Source organism: Nicotiana tabacum, chromosome 12 (genome assembly GCF_000715075.1).
Source record: "Nicotiana tabacum cultivar K326 chromosome 12, ASM71507v2, whole genome shotgun sequence".
Classification (NCBI taxonomy): domain Eukaryota; kingdom Viridiplantae; phylum Streptophyta; class Magnoliopsida; order Solanales; family Solanaceae; genus Nicotiana; species Nicotiana tabacum.
In genome coordinates this window covers 64,175,777-64,202,024 of record NC_134091.1, presented here as the reverse complement: position 1 = coordinate 64,202,024, position 26,248 = coordinate 64,175,777, and the positions used below count along the sequence as shown (strand labels likewise).

Below are 26,248 nucleotides of genomic sequence, written 5' to 3'. Positions count from 1 at the left end.
AAATCCCAAAAAGAAAAAAGGAAAAAAAAAGAAAGAAAGAGGATAAGACCATAAAATAATTTGGAGAAAGCAAGATGTCAATTTGAGTGACATTAATAATAAAACAAATAAATTAAAACAGTTGCTAACACTATAAGATAAAATCACATTCTTATCACATTCTACCGATTGACCGAGTATATCGGACATATTTGCACTACGAAAAGTTCAAAGAGAAACCTACTTATCGAGATGCGATTAATCCTTACTTGCAAATCACATAAGTTTTTGCATGTTTTTTAAACATATTGATATTCCCCATTCACGTTGGGATTGTTAGGTTTTTTAAGGGGTGTGAATGGGAAATGGAAGAGACATCTTTTGCATTGCACCTCTTCATCTCACCCTTTCATTTTCTATAAATTTAGAGGCTTGGCCTTATTTTTTTATACATAGAAAATCTGAAAACTTTTTCCCTCTTGTCTACATTATTGTTGCATTATTTTCTAAATAAATATAAGTGTCAACTGTGATTTGCTCCGTATGTTGAGTTCGCTGAAGTTCTGTGATTTGTAGTGTCGCTATCACATAATAGTTTTTCTATTCTATCCTAGGAGGAATTAATCCAATAACCTTGGACAATAGTGAGAGGGTTAAATATTTTAAGAACACACAAGAAATTTGTTGGCTCAAAATTTTCTGTTTTTATTTATTGAACAAACGTTTCTTTGTTTCTCTGAATTTCTAGTTTTGGCACCGATTGATAACAATAACCAATTATTGCATTCTCCCCAGGAATTATATAGCGATCTCAACACTGATAGCACGCAAAAGTTTCACATAAAGACATTAGCGGACCTCCATCATCTGATCTGTTAACAAACTTACTATATATTTTCAACAATAATAATAGTTATACCTGAATCCCATGCAAGTAGGAATATTATATTTTGATCCTCTACTTGAAATTTATAACCCAAACAGGCACCGTGTATATAAGGGTTCCCAAGACGAATGATATAAACACTGTACACAAGACGTACACATCCCCCCTCCATGGATGTTCGCTTTCTCCCATTTCATGATATTCAAAAATAGAGGTGGACACCGTACTAAGACGACCTAGTAGCCTAAATTGGATAGCAAAAGCAACGGTGTCACGATCCCAAAATCCCACCTTAGGAATCATATGACACATAATCTTTAAGACTAGATAAACCTAATACATGATGAGAATTTAGCAGAAATAACGACTAAGATATTAATTTTAAACTGATAAATACCATAATAAAACCAAAGCGAAACCACAATCATACAATGCCAAAACCAGTGGTACAAAGTCATAAGCTCTAAAGAAATACACTAGGAATCTCTAAATATAATACTGTTTTGATACGAAGATAAATAGAAGTAAAGGCAATATCAGAAGGTGACTCTGATGCCTGCGAGCGTCAAGCAAGTATATCTTGAAGTCTCCGAAATGTCTGAATCAACTCACTGGCGTCGGGCACGGGTAGAAGTACCTGGATCTGCACAAAAATATGCAGAAGCGTAGCATGAGTATACCACAACGTACCCAATAAGTATCAATCCTAACCTCGGTGGAATAGTGACGAGGTCAGGTCAAGATACCTACTAGACATAAAAACCTGAACAAAATATTAATACGATCCAATAACGGAAAGTAAAAGCAACATACGACAACAAAGCAAATTATCAATATAAGGTTAAAAACGGAAGTAAAAGCAATAAACGATAAAAAAAAGTAAATATATGATAAAAACAATAAATGATCAAATACAGTCTAAATATAAGTGAAATGAATCGGGAAAAATAATAACCGTTTAAATCAACAAGTCGTTCCAACATAGAATGTACAACAAGAATCACACAGAGGTACCACACCTCACATTTACATTTCACAAGTCACACTCACAATCTTCCTTATATCGCCGCGCGAGCCTTGCATTTATTTTAAAAATATTTTTTCCAAAATAGCTTCACGAGCTTTAGCCCCCTTATCTCGCCGCGTGTGTTTCAAATGAAGTAATTCCCCTTACTAGCAACACGTGTATGAATCACACCTTATCTCGCCGCATGCGCATCAATATCACCACCCTTATACCGCCGCATGCGCATCACATCACAACACAATAATCAACTCGTACCACTCGTGCCCATATGCCACAATATTTCCACAACAACAATACCAATATTACCACAATACGTAGCCCACGGCTCAACCACAATATGTACAAGAATCTCAATAAAAATAAAATAAAATGGGAAATAACTCAACAATGATAGATCTCGACTTCCCATAACCCCACGAGTTCATATATGTGTTTTGTTTTCAAATCTGAGTCCAATTCGAATGTCAAATCTCAAATTTTTATTTTTCAAAACATAGACAAAATTTTCCAAAATTTCTCTTCAAATTCCATGGATTAGAGCTTAAATCTCATAAATTATCATGTAATATAATTGAAAATTGATCAGAATATGTTACCCAATAGCTGTAGGTGAAAATCCCTCCTCAAAATCGCCTCGTACTGAGTCTAGGGTTCTAAAATATGAAAATGGGATTAAGTCCCGTTTTTCTAACCCTTTTGTTCAGGTGAAGAAGTCGCAATTGCAAACCCTCGCAAATGTAAACAATAACTCACAAATGCGGCGCCTTACAACCCAGGAAAATGTCACAAATGCGACATTGACTTCGTGTTTGCGAAATCTGTTCCTTTTGCAAATGCGACCTTACCTAGCCCAAGCCTTTCTTCTCAATTGCGAGTAAGGTATCACAAATGCAATACTTGAGTCCTCCCTGCCTACTTTGCAATTGTGATGCTGGTGCTCGCAATTGCGATAACTAGAGCACCAACACACCAACAACCTTAAAATGAGTTCAAATCAATCCGAAATACGTTCGAAACTCACACGAGCCCTCGGGGCTCCACATCAAACATCCACACAAGTCTTAAAATATCATACGACTCGCTCGCACGATCAAAATACCAAAATAATATCAGAAACCACAAATCAGACGTCAAAACACATGGAATTCAAATGGAAACTTTAAGAATCTCTAGAATCACAACCAAGCGTCTGATTGCTATCAAACCAACTCGAAATGACATCAAATTTTGCAGGCAAGTTTCAAATAGCAAAACGGACCTATTCCAAGTGCCAAAACTAAATTCCGAACTCGATAGCTATAAAGTCAACCTACGATCAAGCCTAAGGAATTTCTAAATATTCAAATTACCAACTTTCGGCAAAATAAGTCAAATCAACTTGGGAACCTCCGAATTCAATTTCGGGCATACGCCCAAGTCCACAATTACGATACGAACCTATAGGAGCCATCAAAATACCGTTCTGGGGTCGTTTTCATAAAAGTCAAACCTAGGTTAATATTTCTAACTTAAACTTCTAAACCAAAACCAAAGGGTCCAAATCATTCCAAAACTTTCCGAAACGAAACTAACCATCCCCGCAAGCCATTAAACCATAAATACATATACGACAAGCTTTAAAAGGATGAACGGGGCTCAAATACAATAAATAACTTGTCGGGTCGTTACAAACAGTGTCGCACGTGTGCGTGTTAACCTATAACAACATCCCAAAAGTTGGGATAAGTATTGAAGAAAATATTCCAATGGAAAAATATGCTTAATCTCGTGACATACATACATATACATACATACATAGACATATGTGTATATATATATATATATATATATATATATATATATATATATATATATATATATATATATATATATATATATATATATATATATATGTCTAAATGCAAAAATGTATATTGCATTAAAGCAAATTGTAAATGAATGTGCAGATGATGTAATGAAGTCTTTTATGTAAGAAATTAGTATACTCACTGCTTTCTTCAAGGTCGCAAGTGCCGCCATGACACAAGCTGCTAACATTGGATATCAAAGTCCTGAAAGGTACCCATTTGAGCAAGCCTGATTTTCCTAAACCGCGTTCATTCAGTGATTCAGTCATGTTAAAAACCACCTGATCCACACGCCAAATGGACCAGCTATGCAGGCCAACCATAACTGAGCGTTTGTGCTACCACTGCTGAGTTCAATTATGCTCAAACCCCAAAGCGAAAGTAGAATGCATAGCAGAAAGAGAATAACTAGTACATGGCACTTGTAACTATCTACTCTCCAACGGTGGTCGGTGCCAGAGTTGGATGCATTCATAGTGGCTCTTCTATAGAGCCATTTGACACATTCCAAATAGGAGCGAGCAGAATTTAAGAAATAAACCTACGAGAATTCATAGCACATCAATTAGCAAGTAAAACCAAGAAATGGTGGTTCCTTTAATGAGCAAAATAAGGGTTACATCTAACATGGCACAGGCACAGAAACTGTACATCTATGCACGAAAATAAAATATACCTATGATATAGCAAAGAATTACAAAAACCCATTGGCCTTCAACACTAAGATCGAGCATCTTTTGGTTACAACCACTAATGGTAGAAAGGCTTCCGAGAAAACCAGTTGCCAATCCATTGGCCACTGGACTTGAAAATATATGGAAATGTCCTCTTTAGAGATCACAGCAAACCAACCCATCAAGAACGAACCAAGATTTAGCAGCCAAAGAAGAATTTGTATTATTAGGTCAATTCTATCTAGTGTTATTTGCAATTTTTTAAGACAGTAAAAGATGATTATACTAATCTAACAGAAACAATCATATAAAGAACTTGAACACAACAAGAGGCCCAAATGGACTTTCTAGCAAGCCAATCACCCAAAAAAGGAAAATCCTACAACTCTTGCCGACATTTGATGATGTAACGACCTGGCCAGTCGTTTTGAGTGTATTAGCTCCGATCCCCTTTTTATTGCCTTTTTTGTATTGTACTGTGGTTATGTGACTTGCCGGGATATTTGGTTTTGATTTCGGGTGAGTTTCGGTGTGAAATGGGATACTTAGTCCCTAAAATAGAAGTTCAAGTCGTAAAAGTCGACCGTAGTTGGACTTGTATGAAGACGACTCCGGAAAGGAGTTTTGACAGATCCAATAGATCCGTTAGGTGATTTTGGTCTTAGGAGCGTGTTCGAACATTGATTTGGAGGTCCGTAGGTCATTTCAGCGTTAATTGGCGAAAGTTAGAAAGTTGCAAGATTTTGGGAAGTTTGATCGGGAGTGGACCTTTTGATATCGGGGTTGGACTCTGATTCCGGAAGTTGGATTACGTCCATAATGCTAATTATGACTTGTGTGCAAAATTTAAGGTCAACCGCACTTAATTTGATGGGGTTCGGCATCGAATGTAGAAGTTAAAAGTTTAAAAGTTTCTTAGGCTTGAATTGGGATGCGATTTATGTTTTTTGATGTTGTTGGATGTGATTTAAGGCCTCGACTAAGTTTGTATCGTATTTTAGGATTTGTTGGTATGTTTGGTTGAGGTCCCGGGGGCCTCAGGTGTAATTCGGAGCATGCTCGGCACATTTAGGATCATTGAGTAGTTGCTGAATCTGGTGCTTCTGGTGTTCTTCTATGCGATCGCCATTGGACTAACGTGATCGCGAAGAGTAATTTGGCATTTGGGATAATTTGTTCTATGTGATTGCTTGAAGAGGCCTGCGATCGCGTAAGGCTGGGTTCCAGTGAATCGCGAACGCGTGAAGGCAGACACGATCGCGTAGTAGGATTGGGGGTCTGCAGTTCACGCTTTTCTTTATTGCGGTTGCGTAGGGTGTTGCGCAATCGTGTAGCTTGGAAAGGCAGTGGTACGCGTTTGCGTGATATTTTCTGCGTTCGCGTAGAAGCTTTTTGAGCTGTTGGTAATTTTGTTCTTCACAATCGCGAAGGAATTTTCGCGATCGCGTAGTGTAAATAACCGGACAGCAGACTTAAGTTTCAAAATCGAGGGTTTATTACATATTACTCAATTTGGACTTTGAAAGCTCGATTTAAGGCGAATTTTCGAGGTTTTAGAGGGATTGTTGGGGTAAGAGTTCTTAACTTGATTTTGATTAAATTTCACTAATCTATCTTTAATTTTATCATTTAATTAGGGATTTGGGTTGAAAAATTGAGAAAAATGGAGGAAACTTCTTAGGCCGAAATTTTGGGGATTTGAGCGAGATTTTGGTATCGGATTTGTGTAATTCTTGTATTGTTGGACTTGATATCGAATGGGTGTTCGGATTTTATAATTTTGGTCGATTTCCGAGATGCGGGCTCGGGTTGACTTTTCGGGATGACTTTTCAATTCTTTGCTAAGATCATAATTTATTCATTTAAATTAGTTTCCTACAGCTATATTTATAGTATGAAATTATTTTGGTTAGATTCGAGCCGTTCGAAATTGAAAAATCGAGGGAAATACCTTCTAATTGATTGATTTAGTGTGGTTTGAGATAAGTCACTCTTCTAACCTTGTGTGGGGGAAAGTTTCCTCAGGATTTGTTACTGTTGTGATAATTTGTGATATATGAAGGCCGTGTACGCAAGGTGATGAGTACGTATACGGGCTAAATATTGAGATTCCGATTTTAGCTACGTAGTTTTTTTTTCATGCCATAATTGAGTCACTTTAGCATGTTATAGTCACCATGTTTACCCTAATTTCACATGTTTACTTATCTTATCTCTTATTTGCAACTTGTACTGCATGTTTAGTTGATTTACTTGCTTTCTTAATTCCGTATTCATTATTTAACTGTGAAAATTATTTACTTGAAATTTGCTATCCTTGAAATATCTTGCTGTTGAGTTTGTTATTAGAATGACAAGTCGGATCGTTACACAAGGTGTAAGTTGTGAAATATTATTTTATTGAGTTACTCTCCGGTTGTTATTATTGAGACTTCGTGTACATTGTGGTTGAGTCGTGGGGTACTTGTTGTGAAATTCTGTTATTGTTTGGCTTTTCTTGCAAGTTGTGATGTTAGAAACTTGAGGTGCGAATTGTGATATGTTGTGATATTGATACGCATGCGGTGGTATAAGGTCTGGGTGTTGAAACGCATGCGGTGAGATAAGGTGGACTTGATACGCGTGGCTAGTAGGGAAACTACTAGAAGCCATGTGGTGTGATAAGGTGGGCTAAAACGCGGGATGCTATTTCGGAAAAAATGATTTTCAAAACCAAATGTAAAGGCTCCGGCGATGATATAAGGAAAGACTGTGATTTATTTTTATGATTTAGGACTATGAGCCGGTACCTCGGGAGTGCCCCTGTTGATCTTCTCTATTTGCTGTATTGTTTGGTTGTTGTTTCCTTACCAGGTAAAATCCTTGTTTTCCTTTCGTGATTTTATTAGCTTCCTTGATTTCCGTGTTGTTACTATATGTAATTTCTTTATTGTTTCCCTTCCCTGTTATTTCAGTATATCATTATATTTTCTGTCTTGCTTCTTATTATCTCCAGTAGGGTCTCGACCTGACCTCATCACTACTCTATCGAGGTTAGGCTTGGCACTTATTGGGTACCGTTGTGGTGTACTCATACTACGCTTCTGTACATGTTTTGTGCAGATCCAGGTACAACCTATCAGCCTCGGTATTAGCGCGTTGAGTTGCTTGCTTTGTGGACTTCAAGGTATACATGCCCGCGTCTGCAGGCCTCGGAGTCCCCTTCTACCCTGTTCTTTTCTTATTTCTCTACATCTTTATAGACAGTGATGTATAGGAGTGTTCAGTACTGCATCTAGAGCTTGTGACTTATATTTTCATCGGGTTTTGGGAGATGTACATGTTGAGCTGCAGATTTTATTTCATATAAATGTTGATGTTTTTGAGATTTAAATTATCATTTCAGTTATTCCGCATGTTTGTTAGACTTACCTAGGCGTAGAGACTAATTGCCGTCACGGCATCCTACGGAGGGAAATTGGGGTCGTAATAGATAGCCATGGACAAAAGAGCTTTGTTATCCTAGTTTGAAATATTTAGATACTCGATAGCATCTGATGATTAAATAAAGGCATTTTCAACAAACAAAAGCAACTGAAACTGCCCCATAATACCTTGCCTAGAGCAACATACATCGTACCTTCATTTTAGAAAAAACAAATACGTATATGTTTTAAGAGAAACCCGTACATGAAAGAAATTCAATTACTCGTAGTAGCACTAGGGATTTGGTTGGACGCCAATATCCCAAGCTCAATATCCTTGTTGTCACAATCCATGATCCTTCACTGGATCTCCAGTCACTATTGAAGAAGCTAAAAAAACCAAAGGAAATTGGAATTCAGAAATAATAGAGTAAATTGATCTTCAGTCACTGTTAAGCCATGTTATCCCGCAGGTGTGTATGTTGTATACTGGCGGATTACATAATTCAGCTTCTGTATATCATTGTGGTATACAACAATAATGCAATTGGATACTATAACAGTATATACAATATACTTCGACTGCATATAGTAGCAATTTTATACTACTAGAAAATTGTCAAAATCCGTCCAGAGCATAATGACCGAAATTGGTCGGAATAAAAAACTGACCGATGTTGGTCGGAAACAAAGAAAATTGGTCGAAAAATTCAATTAACAAATTGTACATAAATATACCAACCGCAGTCGGTCGAAAAAAGTGGTCTCACAACAAAAAAAATTTACTTTATCTGACACAGTAGAAAATTCCGACCGACTGCGGTCGGAAAATGGTCAATCTTTGACCAAAGCCTGGTCAGACTTGCATACTATCTACCAAAAAAATATTAATTAAAATATTTATAGAATACCGACAGATGTCGGTCGGAAACTCCAATTTATTTTTTTCCGTCCAGGATCAATTGTTTTTTTCGATAATAAATATTTATATTTAATATAATTACAAAGTTTAATTAAAATATTTATAGTTTACCGACCGATGTCGGTCGAAAATTTTAAATTATTTTTTCCCGTCCAAGATCAATTATTTTTTCGCTAATAAAAAGTTATTTTTAATATAATTATAAAGCTACCGACCGAAAACGGTCGTATTAGTTGTCAAATGGTCAAATACTTATAGATTATTATTTACAATCTACATATATATAACATCCTAAAACACACACACACACACACACACACACACACACACACACACACACATATATATATATATATATATATATATATATATATATATATATATATATATATATATATATATATATATATATATATATATATATATATATATATATATATATATATATACACACACACACTGATGGTTATCCCGCAGGTGTGTATATTGTATACTGGCGGATTACATAATTTAGCTTTTGTATATCATTGTGGTATACAACAATAATGTAATTGGATAATATAACAGTATATACAATATACTTCGACTGCATATAATAGTAATTTTACACTACTAAAAAATTATCAAAATCCGTCCAGAGCATACCGACCAAAATTGGTCGGAATAAAAAATTGATCGTTGTCGGTCGGAAACAAAAAAAATTGGCTAAAAAATTCAATTAACAAATTGTACATAAATATACCAACCGCAGTCGGTCAAAAAAAGTGATCTCACAACAAAGAAAATTTACTTTATCTCATATAGTTGAAAATTCTGACCTACTGCGGTCGGAAAATGATTAATTTTTTACCAAAGCATGGTCAGACTTGCATATTATCTAACCAAAAAAGATTAATTAAAATATTTATAGAATACCGACTGATGTCGGTCGGAAACTCCAATTTATTTTTTTCCGTCCAGGATCAATTGTATTTTTTCGATAATAAATATTTATATTTAATATAATTACAAAGTTTAATTAAAATATTTATAGTTTACCGACCGATGTCAGTCGGAAATTTCAATCTATTTTTTCACGTCCAGGATCAATTGTTTTTTCACTAATAAAAAATTATTTTTAATATAATTATAAAGCTACCGACCGAAATCGGAGTGGTCAAAATTGTCAAACACTTATAGATTATTATTATTTACAATCTATATATATATAACATCCTATATTCTATATATATTTACATACACACACACGCATATATGTATATACATATACATACACATTATAGGTACTATATATATATATATATTCTCCAATCGTGTGATTTGACCGAGTATATGTTGTTGTTGCTACAACTTAAGTTTGAATATATCACTACATCTTATAGCACTATACATTTTATTTTTAAATGTGTTATAGCGTGTTGGATGCCGATACTTAGACTCGATTGCTCCAACATTAAAGCTCAATATATATTTAATTTACTAAGGCCGTCAGTACGCCCGAAGTCGGTCGGTTTTAGCCAAGATCCAAATTATATATGTATCACACGATTGGAGAATATATATATATATATATATATATATATATATATATACACACACATACACAATTAATTATATATTATATAGTACCTATAATTAATTTGTATCTTGGCTAAAACCGACCGACTTCGGTCGGTTCGTAAATTAAATAATTTCTTTATTAAATTTCAAATTATATTACCGATCGATTTCAGTTGGAATGGTTGTGGTCAAACGGTCAAAGTCGGTCGGAAATTTCCAAATTATATCTGTCACAGACCGATTCTTCCCCATTTTCCTCTTTTCTATATCTCTCTTCTTATAACGACTCGACCGATCGTTTTGAGTGTATTAGCCCCGATCCCCTATTTATTGACTTCTTTGTATTATATTGTAGTTACGTGACTTGCCGGGGTGTTTCGTTTTAGGTTCGGGCGAGTTTCAGATTGAAATGGGATACATAGTCTCTAAGTTGGAAGGTTAAGTCGTAGGAATTGACCATAGTTTTACTTGTATGAAGTTGACTCCGGAATAGAGTTTTGATGGTTCCAATAGCTCCGTACGGTGATTTTGATCTTCGGAGCGTGTCCGGATGTTAAATTGGACGTCTGTAGGTCGTTTCAGCGCGAATTGGCGAAAGTTGGAAGATTTAAAAGTTTGACCGGGAATAGACATTATTGATATCGGGGTAGGACCCCGATTTCGGAAGTCAGAGTAGGTCCGTGATATCATTTATGACTTGTGTGCAAAATTTGATGTCAATCGGAGTTGATTTGATATGAACCGGCATCGGTTTCAGAATTTAGAAGTTCATAGTTCATAGGATTGAATTTGGATTGCGACGTAAAATTTATGTTATTCGGTGTGATTTGACGCTTCGAGCGTGTTCGTATGATGTATTAGGGCTTATTGGTATGCTAGGTTGAGGTCCCGTGGGCCTGAGGTGTCGGACCATGTTCGGCACATTTTGGATCATATAGGAACAACTGAAGTTCTGGTTTTCTTCTATGCGACCGCGAGGTTTGGTCCGCGATCGCGAAGGAATTTTTGTGGACTGATGGTTTTTACTCCACATGTTCGCATAGAGAGGGACGCGATCGCGAAAGGTTGGTTCCCAGTGGATCGCGAACGCGTGGTGGAGGTCGCATTCGCGTAGAGGAATTTAGGGGCAGCAGGTCCACGCACTTTGTTCTTTGCGATCATGTGTGGGGAACCGCGATCGCGTAGCTTGATAAGGCAGTGCTTCGCGATCGCATGGAGCATCTCGCGTTCGCGTATGAGGTTTTGAGCTGATGGAATTTTTGTTCTTCGCGATCGCGATGTGTAAATTACTAGGCAATAGTCTTAAGTTTCAAAATCGAGGGTTTATTTCATATTTCACATTTTGGGACTTAGAGAGCTCGGTTTGAGGCGACATATCGAGGGAATTTCAGAGAGATCATTGGGGTAAGGATCCTTAACTTGATTTTGATTAAATTACTCGAATCTATCATTGTTTTATCATGTAATTAGGGATTGGAGTTGGAAAATTTGGAAAAAAGTGATAAAACTTCTTAGGCTAAATTTTTGTGTTTTGAAAGGCGAAATGAGGCCGGATTTGAATAATTCTTGTATGGTTAAACTCGATATCGAATGCATGTTCGGTTTTTGTAATTTTGGTCGAGTTCCGAAACACAGGCGCGAGGTGACTTTTTGTGTCGATTTTTTAGTTCTTTGCAAAGATCGTAATTTCATTGTTTAAATTAGATTCCTATAGTTATATTTACAGTATGAAATTGTTTTGTCTAGATTCGAGTCCTTCGAAGTTGGAAAATCGAGGGAAAGGCCTTCTAGTTGATTGATTTAATGTGGTTTGAGGTAAGTGACATGTCTAACTTTGTATGGGAGAAATTTTCCTTAGGATTTGGAATTGTTGTGATAATTATGATATGTGAAAGCCGTGTACGCAAGGTTACGAGTGCGTACACGGGCTAAATGTAAAATTTTCGATTTTTAGCGATTTTGTTCCCATTCCTGCTTTAATTGAGTTACTTTAACATGTCGTAGTCATCATAGTTAATCAAATTCACATGTCTACTTGTTTTATCTCTTATTTGCAAATTGTCCTACATGTTTAGTTGAATTTCTTGCTTTCTTTTATTCTGTATTCATTATTTAACTGTGAATCCTTGTTTGAAATTGCTATTCTCGGAATATCTTACCGTTGAGTTTGGTATTGAGTTGCAAAAGCCGTGATTTCTATTGAGGCAAACTGTAAGTTGTGAAATATCATTTATTGAGTTACTCTCTTGTTGTTATTGTTGAGACGTTATGTATATTGTGGTTGAGCCGTGGGCTCCTTATTGTGAATTTTGTTATTGTTTGGTTTTTCTTGCAAGTTTGTGATATTGGGCACTTGAGCTGCGAATTGTGATACGTTATGATATTGATACACATGCGGTGGTATAAGGTATGAGTGTTGAAACTCGTGCAGTGAGAAAAGGTGGGCTTGATACGCATGGCTAGTAGGGGAACTACTAGAAGCTATGCGGTGTGATAAGGTGGGCTAAAACGCGGGATGCTATTTCGGAAAAATAATTTTTAAAACTAAATGTAAAGGTTCCCGCGGTAATATAAGGAAAGACTATGATTTACTTTTATGATTTGGGACTACGAGGCGGTACCTCGCTAATGGCCCTTGTTGATCTTTCTCTATTTCCTGTATTTGCCTTGGTTGTTTGTTTCCTTAACATGTAAACCCTTGTTTCCTTCCATGTTGTATTAACTGCCTTGATTCTGTGTTGTTAACTTTCCGTAAATTTCTTATTGTTTCATTTCTTTTGTCATTATCATTATATGGTTATATCTTTTGTCTTGTTTCATATTATCTCCAGTAGGGCCTTGACCTGACCTCGTCACTACTCTACCGAGGTTAGGCTTCGCACTTACTGGGTACCGCTGTGGTGTACTCATACTATGCTTCTGCATATCGTTTTGTGCAGATCCAGGTACTTCCTATCAGTCCCGGCATTAGTGAGCTGAGGTTTCTTTGGAGATTTCAAGGTACACTTGCCTGCGCCCGCAGGCCTCGGAGTCCCCTTTTATGCTGTTTTTCCATATTTCATTACACTATCTTAGATAGTTATGTATAGGATTGTTAAGAATTATTACTAGACCTTGTGACTTATACTTCACCATGTTTTGGGAGTTGTACATTTTGAGTTACAAATTTTATTTATGCAGTTGTTGAAGTTTTGAGATTTTTAAGTTATTATTTCAATTTTGTTTGCATGTTGATAGGCTTACCTAGTTTTAGATACTAGGTGCCGTCATGATTTTCTACGGAGGGAATGCGGGTTTGTGACAAGTTGGTATCGGAACTCTAGGTTCATAGGTGTTTTGAGTCACAAGCAGGTTTAGTAGAGTCTCGCGGATCGGTAAGAAGACGTCAGTACTTATCTTCGGGAGGCTATGGAACAGATAGGAAAAACTTCACTAATTTGATTCCTTATCGTGCGAAATTGTTGAATCCGGGGTTCTAAACTTCTGTCTTTCTATTCTCGCACAAATGGTGAGGGCGCATACAGCCGGATCAGATAACTAGACACTCGTGCCCCTGCTAGAGCTGCGAGAGATCAGGGATGGGGTAGAGGCTGAGGATGTCCATATGGTGCAGTCGGAGCACCTGCACGAGCTGCTACAGAGGAGCCACCAGTAGCTTCAGCTGGAGAGAAGGCACCTGAGACGCCTGTTACTGCCCCAGCACTTCAGGAGACTCTCGCCCAGTTTCTGAGCATGTTCGGCACTTTAGCTCAGGGGTTGATCCCACTTGCTCCTGCTACATCTCAGGCCGGGGGAGGAGCACAGACTCCCACCGCCCGTACCCCAGAGCAGCAGGTCTAGGTTGACCAGGTCCCCGAGGTCGTACCAGTACAGCCGGTCGCCCTAGTTCAGCCCGAGGCTAGGGCAGTAGCTTCTGAGGGGGAGTAGCTCAAGCTCGAGAGGTACAAGAACTACCACCCTCCTACTTTCAGCGGCTTGGCTTTAGAGGATGCCCAGGGATTTCTTAATGAGTGCCATTGTATCCTCCGTACTATGGGTATTGTGGAGTCTAGTGGAGTTGCTTTCACTACGTTCCAGCTTAAGGGAGCGGCTTATTAGTGGTGGCGATCATATGAGTTGGATAGTTCGACCGAGACAGCTTCACTCACTTGGGCTCAGTTCTCAGACGTGTTCTTGAGGGAGTTTGTTCCCCAGAGTCTTAGAGATGTATGGCGCGCAGAGTTTGAGAAGTTGCGCCAGGGTTCTATGACTGTATCAGAGTATGCAGCTTGGTTTAGTGATTTGTCCAGGCATGCACCAGCCTTGGTTACTACTGTTAGAGAGTGAGTCCGTCGATTTATCGAGAGGCTCAACCTTGGTATCAGATTTAGCATGGCCCAAGAGTTAGAGATGGACATCGCATACCAACAGGTAGTGGAGATCGATAGGAGATTGGAGGGTGTGTGGGCTCGGGAGAGAAAGGAGAGTGAGGCCAAGAGGCCTCGAGATTATAGCACATATAGTGGTGCCCATGCCCCAGTTGCAGCTCATCATGGTAGGGGCTATGTGAGCCACCCTGATCATTCGGCACTTCCAGCATCCAACGGTATTCCGGCCACTCCTAGGCCCCAGGCTCCCTATTATGCACCGCCATTGTCTAGTTCACCTCCTGCATGGGGTGCTTTAGCGGTCAGCCCAACCGATCAGGCCTGAACCAGCCACAATAGCCACGTCCTCCGAGAGCTTGTTTTGAGTGTGGTGACACTCGTCATATGGTGAGGGAATTCCCCAGACTCAAGAGGGTTGCACCTCCACTGACTACTCAGGATCTGCGTATTCCACCGGGTCCTCAGGCTTCTCAGTCCATGGTCGCCGCACCAGTTGCCACTCCACCTACACAACCAGCTAGAGGTGGAGGTCGGACAGGTAGAGGTCTCCCTAGAGGGAAGGCCAGGCAATTTATTATGCTCTTCCTGCTAGGACGGAGGCAGTTGCATCCGACTCAGTCATCACAGGTATTGTTCTGGTCTGTCATAGAGTTGCATCGGTCTTATTTGATCCAGGCTCCACTTAATCCTATGTGTCATCTTACTTTGCTCCATATATGGGTATATCCCGTGATTCCTTGAGTTCTCCCATCTATGTGTCCATACATGTGGGAGATTCCCTTGTTGTTGGCCGTGTGTATCAATCGTATTTGGTTGTTCTTAGTGGTTTTGAAACCAAAGTCGATTTATTATTGCTTAGTATGGTAGAGTTTGACGTTATTTTCGGCATGGACTGATTGTCTCCCTATCATACTATTCTTGATTGTCACGCCAAGACCGTGATGTTGGCTATGCCAGGGTTACTATAGTTAGAGTGGAGAGGTACGTTAGATTATGTTTCTAGCAGATTTATCTCATTTCTAAAGGCTCAGCGGATGGTTTAGAAGGGGTGTGATACGTATCTAGCATATGTGAGAGATGTAAGTGTCGATACTTCTGCTGTTGGCCCAAACCGTCTTCAGCTATGGAGATACAGAGTTTTCTTGGTTTAGCGGGGTATTACCGTCGATTTGTAGAGGGTTTCTCGTCTATTGCAGCACCTATGACCAGATGGACCCAAAAGGGTGCTCCATTCCGGTGGACGGAGGAGTGTGAGGAGAGCTTTCAAAAGCTCAAGACAACTTTGACTACAACCCCTATTTTGGTGTTGCCTTCGGGTTCGGGGTTTTATACTGTGTACTCTGATGCATCGCGTATCAGTCTCGACGTGGTGTTGATGCAGGTTGGTAGGGTGATTGCCTACTCGTCTAGACAGCTGAAGGTGCGTGAGAAGGACTATCATATCTACGACCGCTGGAAAAAAACTGGAATTAGCTATGAACGTCGTCGCTAATCTGTCGCTAAATCGCTCGTAGCTAGCACAATTTCTTGATAATTTGTCACTAATCCATCGCTAAATGAGATTAGCGATGGTTTTTTCTGTTTAGCTACAGAATTTATCTGTCGCTAAAACCAGATTTTTTAGCAGTGGACCTTGCGTTAGCAGCTATTGTTCATGCCTTGAAGATCTGGCGGCACTATTTGTACGGTGTCCCTTGTGAGGTCTACACCGACCACCGAAGTCTACAATATTTGTTCAGACAGAAGGATCGTAACTTGCGGCAGTAGAGGTGGTTAGAGTTGCTTAAGGACTATGATATCACCATTCTATATCATCCCGGGAAGGCCAATATGGTGGCCGATGCATTGAGTCGCAAGGCGGAGAGCTTGGGCAGTTTAGCATATCTACCGATAGCAGAGAGGCCATTAGCCTTGGATGTTCAGGCCTTGGCCAACCAATTTGTTAGATTGGATATTTCTGAGCCGAGTCGAGTTTTAGCTTGTATGGTTTCTCGGTCTTCTTTTTATGATCGTATCAGAGAGCGTCAATATGACGACCCCCATATGCTTGTCCTCAAGGACAAAGGTCAGCACGGCGATACCAAGGAGGTCACTATTGGGGATGACTGTGTATTACGGATGCAGGGTAGGCTTTGTGTGCCCAATGTAGATGGCATGCGTGAGTTGATTCTCCAGGATGCTCACAGCTCGTGGTACTCCATTCATCCAGGTGCCGCCAAGATGTATCAGGAGGCAACACTATTGGTGGAGTAAGTTCGATGCAGTATGGGAATTGTGGATAGATTGACCAAGTCAGCTCATTTCATTCCAGTGGTGACTACTTATTCTTCAGAGTAGTTGGCTCAGGTTTATACTCGTCAGATTGTTAGGCTTCATGGCATGCTGGTATCTATCATCTCTGACTAGGGTACACAGTTTGCATCGCGGTTCTGGAGAGCCGTTCAACATGAGTTAGGCACACGGGTGGAGTTTAGTACAACCTTTCACCCTCAGAAGGACGGACAGTCCAAGCGTACTATTCAGATATTGGAGGATATGCTTTGTGTGTGTGTGATGGAATTTAGGGGTTCTTAGGATCCGTTCTTGCTACTTGTGGAGTTTGCCTACAATAACAGTTACCAGTTGAGCATTCAGATGGCCCCGTATGAGGCTTTATATGGTAAATGAAGTCGGTCTCCGGTGGGTTGGTTAGAGTCGGGTGAGTCTAGGCTATTGGGTACAAACTTGGTTCAGGATGCTTTGGAAAATGTTAAATTGATTCAAGATCTACTTTGTACAGCCCTATCCAGACAGAAGAGTTATGTGGATCAGAAGGTTCGCGACGTTGCATTCATGGTTGGGGAGCGGGTCTTGCTCCAGGTTTCACCCATGATGGGTGTTATGAGGTTCGAGAAGAAGGTCAAGTTGAACCCTAGGTATATCGGACCTTTTGAGATTCTTGTGAGGCTTGGAGAGGTGTCCTACAGGCTTGCACTACCACCTAGTCTAGCTACAGTTAATCCAGTGTTCCATGTTTCTATGCTCTGGAAGCATCACGACTATCCGTCTCATGTGTTGGATTTCAGCTCAATCCAGTTGGACAAGGATTTGTCTTATGTTGAGGAGCCGATAACCATTTTGGACAAGAAGGTTCGAAAGTTGAGGTCGAAAAACATTGTTTCAGTGAAGGTTCAGTGGAGGGGTCAGCCAGTCGAGGACGCGACTTGGGTGATCGAGCATGATATGCGTAGCCGTTATCCTCATCTTTTCACCACTTCAAGTATGTCTCTATACTCGTTTGAGGACGAACGTTTGTTTTAAGAGGGGGGGGGATGTAACGACCCGGCCGGTCATTTTAAGTGTATTAGCCCCGATCCGCTATTTATTTCCTCCTTTGTGTCATATTGCAAAGATCGTAATTTCATTGATTAAATTAGTTTTATATAGTTATATTTATAGTATGAAATTGTATTGGCTAGATTCGAGCCGTTCGATGTTGGAAAATCGAGGGAAAGGCCTTCTAGTTGATTGATTTAGTGTGGTTTGAGGTAAGTGACTTGTCTAACCTTGTGTGGGGGAAATTCATCTTAGGATTTGGTATTGTTGTGATAATTGTGATATGTGAAAGCCGTGTACGCAAGGTGACGAGTGAGTACACGGGCAAAATGTGAAATTTCCGGTTTTTTACCTATTTAGTTCCCATTCCTGCTTTAATTGAGTTACCTTAACATGTCGTAGTCATCATATTTAATCAAATTCACATGTCTACTTGATTTATCTCTTATTTTCAAATTGTCCTGCATGTTTTGTTGAATTTCTTGCTTTTTTTTATTCTGTATTCATTATTTAACTGTGAATCCTTATTTGAAATTGCTATTCTCGGAATATCTTACTGTTGAGTTATTATTGAGTTGCAAAGGCCGTGGTTTCTATTGAGGCAAAGTGTAAGTTGTGAAATATCATTTATTGAGTTACCCTCTTGTTGTTATTGTTGAGACATTGTGTACATTGTGGTTGAGCCATGAGCTCCTTATTGTGAAATTTTATTATTGTTTCGTTTTTCTGGCAAGTTTGTGATATTGGGAACTTGAGGTGCCTTGAGGTGCGAATTGTGATACATTGTGATATTGATACGCATGCGATGGTATAAGGTCTGGGTGTTGAAAGGCATGTGGTGAGACAAGCTGGGCTTGATATACGCGTGGCTAGTAGGAGAACTACTAGAAGTCATGCGGTGTGCTAAGGTGGGCTAAAACGCGAGATGCTATTTCGGGAAAATAATTTTCAAAACTAAATGTAAAGTTTCCCTCGGTAATATAAGGAAAGACTGTGATTTACTTTTATGATTTGGGACTACGAGGAGGTACCTCGCTAGTGGCCCTTGTTGATCTTTCTCTATTTCTTGTTTTTGCCTTGGTTGTTTGTTTTCTAAATATGTAAACCCTTGTTTCCTTTTGTGTTGTATTAACTGCCTTGATTCTGTGTTGTTAACTTTCCGTAAATTTCTTATTGTTTCATTTCTTTTGTTATCATTATATGGTTATATCTTTCGTCTTGTTTCATATTATCTCCAGTAGGGCCTTGACCTCACCTCGTCACTACTCTACCGTGGTTAGGCTTGGCACTTACTGGGTACCGTTGTGGTGTACTCATACTATGCTTCTGCACATCCTTTTATGCAGATCCATGTACTTCCTATCAGTCCCGGCATTAGTGAGCTGAGGTTGTTTTGGAGACTTCAAGGTATACCTGCCTGCGCCCGCAGGCCTCGGAGTCTCCTTCTATCCTTGTTTTCCTTATTCCATTACACTATCTTAGACAGTGATGTATAGGATTGTTTAGAATTGTTACTAGAGCTTGTGACTTATACTTCACCATGTTTTGGGAGTTGTACATTTTGAGTTACAAATTTTATTTATACTGTTGTTGAAGTTTTGAGATTTTTAAGTTGTTATTTCAATTTTTTTTCGCGTGTTGGTAGGCTTACCTAGTTTTAGAGACTAGGTTCCGTCACGACTTTCTACAGAGAAAATTTGGGGTCGTGACACTTCCATATCTCTTCTTCTCCTCCCTATAGTCGCGATTCCCCCAAGTCCCCACCCAAAATCAAGTCTTATCTCCCTCCTCACCCAAAAACAAAGCACCTAAAAGTCTCCCTCCCCTCCCCCGTCACTATTTTGCCGGTACCCACTGCCTCCTCCGCCACCACTGCTCCGCCGGCACCTATAGCACACTGGTCATCCTCCGCCACCCAAAATCAAACCCCATCTCCTAGAATTTCAAGGTTAGTTATCTATATTTTTGAATTTAAGTAATTTTAATTAATTTAATTGTATAAATTAGGGTTTAGTTAATGTTTAATTAAATTTTGGGTTTACTCCTATTGATTATGTTTATGCTAGAATTTATATGTTAGATGATTAAGATTATGCTAGGGTTACAACTTATGATAGATTTTGTTAAATATTTAAATATTTAATTTTTATCTTAAGAACAAAGTTATATGCATGACTTAAGACAAAGATAATTAGACTGTAAATCCTTTAAAAGTAGAATTTATTTAGGGATATATGTGAACTTTCAAAATACTTCTTTTCATTGAATTTTAAAAGAATTTATTTAGGGATATATGTGAAATTTCAAATTACTTCTTTTAATTGAATTTTAAAAGAATTTATTTAGGGATATATGTAAACTTTCAAATTACTTCTTTTAATTGAATTTTAAAAGCACTTATTTAGGGATATATGTTAACTTTCAAATTAATATAACATGCAATTTATTTGTTCTTTGTGTAGATGGAATATCGTAGTTGGATGTATAATAGGAATTATCCTAATCGTCGGTTTTTGAGGGAAGAATTTATAGAAGGGGTTAATGAATTTATTAGGCATGCAATGTCACTTGAACCATTTCAGTTTGGAGGGATGATTAGGTGTCCTTGTGTGAAGTGCAAGTGTTTGTATTTTTTGGGATCGGAGAATGTTAAGACTCATCTTTATAGAAATGGGTTTATGGATAATTATTTTGTGTGGACTAGTCATAGAGAGGTTGATGGTACTGATGGTGTATTTCATAACATAGTTGTTGGTAAAAGTAGTAGTTCGGTGGGGAATAGTTTTCAACATCCTAGATACCCTAAAATGGTTGCGGATGCTTTTGGGATGCACTTGGAGTTTGAACCCCATGAAAGTGTTGAACAAGCTCCTAACGAAGAGGCAAAATATTTTTATGAATAGTTAGAGGCCACTAGTCGTCCAATAAGTGAAGGGAGTATGCACTCTCAGTTGTCTGTTGAAGTTAGATTATTAAGTATCAAATCAGATACCAATATTTCTCAAGCGGGAATGGATTCTTTTATTGGCCTTATGAGTGAACTAGTTGACCCAACTTTCAACATACCTGAAGATTTCTATAAGGCTAAAAGATTGGTTTCTAAGTTAGGACTCTCGTCTATGAGAATCGATTGTTGTGAAGATGGTTGTATGTTGTATTATAAGGGTGATGCAGATTTAGAAAGTTGTACATTTTGTGAAAAACATTGTTTTAAGAGGGTTTCCAGCGGGAAGAAGGTTGTTATGAAGTCGATGCATTATTTACCTCTTATTCCTAGATTAAAGAGGTTGTACGTATCGATGTGTTCCGCTCCTCATATGATATGGCACTATGAAAATAGAAGACTACCTGGTGTTATCTGTCATCCTTCAGACGAGAAATCTTGGAAGCATTTTGAATGGACGTATCCGGATTATGCTAGTGAACCAAGGAATGTTCGGTTGGGTTTGTGTGCTAATGGTTTCATGCCATTTTCTATTTCTGCAACACCATATTCATGTTGGCCAGTCTTTATTATGCCATATAATCTTATGTCTGAAGTGTGTATGACTAGTCCATATATTTTCTTAAATTGTGTTATTCCCGGTCCCCGCAATCCAAAAAGTTTGATTGATGTATATTTGCAACCTCTGATTGATGAGCTAAAACAGTTGTGGTATGATGGAGTTGAGACATATGACATATCAACTAAGCAAAATTTCAACTTGCGTGCTAATTTAATGTGGACCATTAATGATTTTCCTTCTTATGGAATGTTATCTGGGTGGATGACTGCTGGAAAGTTAGCATGTCCTTACTGCATGGAAAATGGTAAAGCGTTCACTTTACAACATGGATGAAAGCAGTCATGGTTTAATTGTCATCGTCAGTTCTTGCCAGTTGATCATGAGATCAGAAGGATGAATAATGCATTCAAAAAGAATACAATTGAACATGATTTGCCACCACAAATTTTTTCCTGTGAGGAAATATAGCAGAGGGTTCAGAACTTCACTAAAGTTACCGAGGCCCATATTCTAGATTTCCTGGATATGCTGTTACTCATAACTGGACAAAACTGAGCATATTTTGGGAGTTGCTATATTGGAAGGATAATCTTCTCAGACACAATCTTGGAGTCATGCATATTGAGAAGAACTATTTTGACAATTTGTTCGACACAATGATGGATGATAAGAGTAAGACAAAAGTTAACCCAAAGGCTAGACTAGACTTACAAGAATATTGCAGGCGATGTGAATTACATTTGCAGTCTACGAATAATGGTAAGGTTTTCAAGCCCAAGGCCAGCTACACATTCACTTTGGAATAAAGACGACAGATTTGTGAGTGGGTTACAAACCTAAAGATGCATGAGGACTATACTTCGAACCTGGAAAACGTGCTGATATGGTTGAAGGAAAGCTGACTCATATGAAAACTCATGACTGTCATATCTTCATGGAAACTTTAATCCCTATTGCATTTTGTGGTTTGCTTGAAAATATTTGGAAACCCATCACAGAGATAAGTTTGTTCTTCAAAGACTTATGTTCTACCACATTAAGGGAAGAAAACTTATTTCAAATGAATCAAAACATTCCTGTAATCGGTAATAAGCTGGAAATGATTTTTCCATGTAGTTTCTTTGATGTAATGGAACACCTTCCAATTCACCTTGTGCACGAGGCGCGGCTTGGAAGGCAGGTTCAATGCTGGTGGATGTATCCATTCGAGAGGTAATGATCAAACCTTGATTTATTCTTGTAATGTTCTTTTACATTATCGTCTAATATGACAATGTGCGGGACTATTGGCAAGTGTAAGCGATTTGTTAAACAGAGGAATAGGATTGAAGGATCCATATGCGAAGCCTATCTTGCAAAGGAAACTGCCCATCTTTGTTCTTACTACTTCTACAGGCATGTTCCATATGCTAGAAATAGGCCCAATCGGCATGATGTCGTGATTGAGAATGATCCATTATATCCACCAATGTCCATATACAATCAACCAGACCGAGGTTCTAAAGATCGATAAAAAAAGGGCCTAAGTAGTATGGAGTACAAATCACCTTCAAATCATGTGTTATTGAATTGTCCGGAAGTTCAACCCTTTCTTTAGTAAGTGTTGTCATAAGATTAATTTACATGGACTACTATTTAATTCAGTTGATGCAACTAACAAAACTTTCAATGTGTCGCTCAGTGACTTCATGAGTTAATTTGGCCATGATGCTGTATATTCTACATTTGAGGCATGGTTTAAAGAGTGTGTAAGTGCATCTTACATACTTTCTCACATGTGAATATGCATACTTGGTCACTTGTGAATATACTTTCTCACTTGTGATTTATTTAACACTACATGTAGGTCAATAATCCAAATAACGGTGTTAATAAATTATTGAAAGATATATCTTGGGGACTAGCACCTACGTTTACAACTATGTCTAAGTATTTTGTGAATGGTTACAAATTTCACACTGAGGAATGCTCCAATTATAAAATAAGCAATAATAGTGGGGTGTGTGTCAAAGGTAGTGAAGGCAACCAGGATGGGAAAATGATTATTATGGTATGATCAAAGAGATTCTAGAATTATTATATTCAGGTTGGCCAAATAAGAAGATCATAGTTTTCTAATGCAAGTGGTTTGACCCAACACCTAGAAGAGGTACAAATGTACACTCGCAGTACAACATAATTGAGGTAATAAAAAGAGGGAGTATGATCGCTATGATCCTTTTATAATTTCAGAAAAAGTTAGGCAAGTGTATTATGTTCCATTTCCATTGCGGAGGGATAAGGCTGATTAGTTGGTTGTAATCAAAACTAAGCATGTTGGCAGGGTGGAAGTTGAGAATGTGCTAGTTGTTTCTTACCAAAACCATACCTCAAGTGTTAACCAAATGGTGGATGATCAGTTAGAAAATGACTTGGAGCATCCTAAATGCATATTAGAAGAAGTTGAAATGGAGGAAAAAACAATCATAGAAAATGAGGACGAAGAATCACTTGATGAAAATGAAATAAGTGAAGAGGAAGAAATTTTGGACGAGGAAGGATACTTCGAAGACAATTAGCATGTTAGTGTTTTCAAGCGCTCTCAACTTATATAGATTTATATTCTCAATTCTAGCATTTTCTTTAATTTATACAGATGACTGGTAGGGGTCGAGGTAGGTCTAGGAAGGATAAGAGGCCTATTGATCATGAGGATAGTGCTACACCCTCGCTTCCTTTCACTCCACACTTGCATCCCTCCCCTGCTGATGGCCGGCAGCAATCATCTAGGCACACCTCTTTTCCACCACATCCATCTACTCATCAGACTACTTACCATTCACACTTCTAACAGTATTCTTACCATTCTCCACCACATGGCTATACCCCGCTTCCTTCACATGATCCTGCATATAGTTACATGGGTCCACCGAGTCATCAGTCACAGGGCCATGTGGTGATATGCCTGTTATCTTCTACATTTGCTTCACCACCAGCTGGATCACATCCATCTAGATTTCAGCCACCCGGATCGCCGCAATTGCCTGGATCGCAGCATGGGTCTTGATCGCATCCATCTTCATCAGCGACCCCGTCTCCCTTTCCACGGAGTTCGTCTCCTAGTATTTCTAGACTTCGCCTTTGGGATAGTAGCGCTAAGCCAGATGCCTCCCCTTCTACGCACACTTCAGATTCATCAGAGGATGATGATCCAGAGGAAGTGCGGTATGATTACCATAGGATGATCATCGGGCCTGAGGGCAATGATTAAGATTTATTTATTTCTTCTTTATTTTTGCTGAATTATAATAGCTAGTTTTGTTTATTAAATGTAATTGCTATGTTACAGGTTCATACCTAGTCATCAGACTACAAAGATAATCACTGAAGCTCTTGACCGGTTGTATGATGCACCCTATGCGACTTGGAGTAAATTTCCACCGGAGCTCGTGAAGTAAATTTTCAACCAATTTAAGGTTTTAATACAATTCTTTTCTATTTAAGCATTATATTAATAATATTTTCATCTAACATTACACACTTCATTTGCAAACTAAGTGTGCCTGGGAGGACCGGCATAACAATGCCATTCTTGCAAATTTTGAGTTCAAATGTCGTAAGAGACTATTTGATTTCTTTTGTTCTGCTCGGAAGAAGAGCAAGAAGCCTTCATGGGGTCTACCGCATTTATAGGAGGATCTGTTGATGCAGTGGACCACTGAGAAATTCGAGAAGAGGAGTGAACAGAAAAGAAAGCCCGAGCATCTAAGAAGGGTGGCTCCTTGCACTGTGTGGGTGCAATGAGCATGGGGACTGCGAGGTGACTACTGGTAACTCCTTAAAATATTTTAATCAATTTTTATCGAACTATATTTATATATTTTAATTTAGTTAACATATTTGATTATATTTGTAGGAAAAATATATGGGAGGAAGATGACTCATGATGAGTTCTTCATGGAGACTCACATCCGGAAGAAGAAGGCACCGACAGATCCAACTAGATGGGTCGAGGACCGGGCGAAGACTACATATGTAAGTATCATAACTACTATAACTTGAAATTAATATTTACAATATTATATAGTTAATAATTTTCTATCTTCTAAATAAAGGTTTGCTACAAGACTACTATGGAGGAGTACACTTAGAGCTTGCCACCGAATGACCAAGGCGAGCGATCTTCCATTTCAGACGAAGAAGTGCAGAAGATATGGTTGGATGTTGTCGGTGGTCCTAAAAATGGGATAGCATACGGCCTTCCAGAGACATCATTTTGGCGCTACATGGTTGGATTGCAAGGTACAAGGACTTCTGCCCAGTGCGAGGCACTTGATAGGTCGACTCTCTCGGCTATGGAGAAGAAGATCGCAAAGCTGTCAGCAGAGCTTGAAGAGGAAAATGCTAGAGAATAAAAGAGCGATAAACAATTTGATACCCTTAAAGGTCATCTAGAAAAGAGGGACGATAAAGCTGGCTAATCTTCTTGCTAGTGGTTCTTTCCCGATTCCCTGGTCTCGTGAGTTTCCCCAGATGCTAATCCTTCTCGTCGTGATCCTTCGAAACATGCCAACGATGAAGCTTATGGAGATGATGTAGTACATAACACTCATTGAATGATGTTTGAACTTTTAACTTGTGAAACGTTTTGTTGTTGGATATTTTGAAACTCTATAAATATTGTTAATATAGTTTTGATAGTTATTATTGTTGTTATAGTTATTGTTATTATTGGTTGAATGACAGCAATGTAATGCTACCATTATAGGTGATTGGTTGTTG

General features: G+C 38.6%; 1 pseudogene; it reads right to left on the bottom strand.

Annotated features, from left to right (window-relative positions):
- Positions 1-937: 937 nt before the first annotated feature.
- Positions 938-25,274, bottom strand: LOC142167195 (uncharacterized; annotated as a pseudogene).
- Between the last annotated feature and the right edge of the window lie 974 nt (positions 25,275-26,248).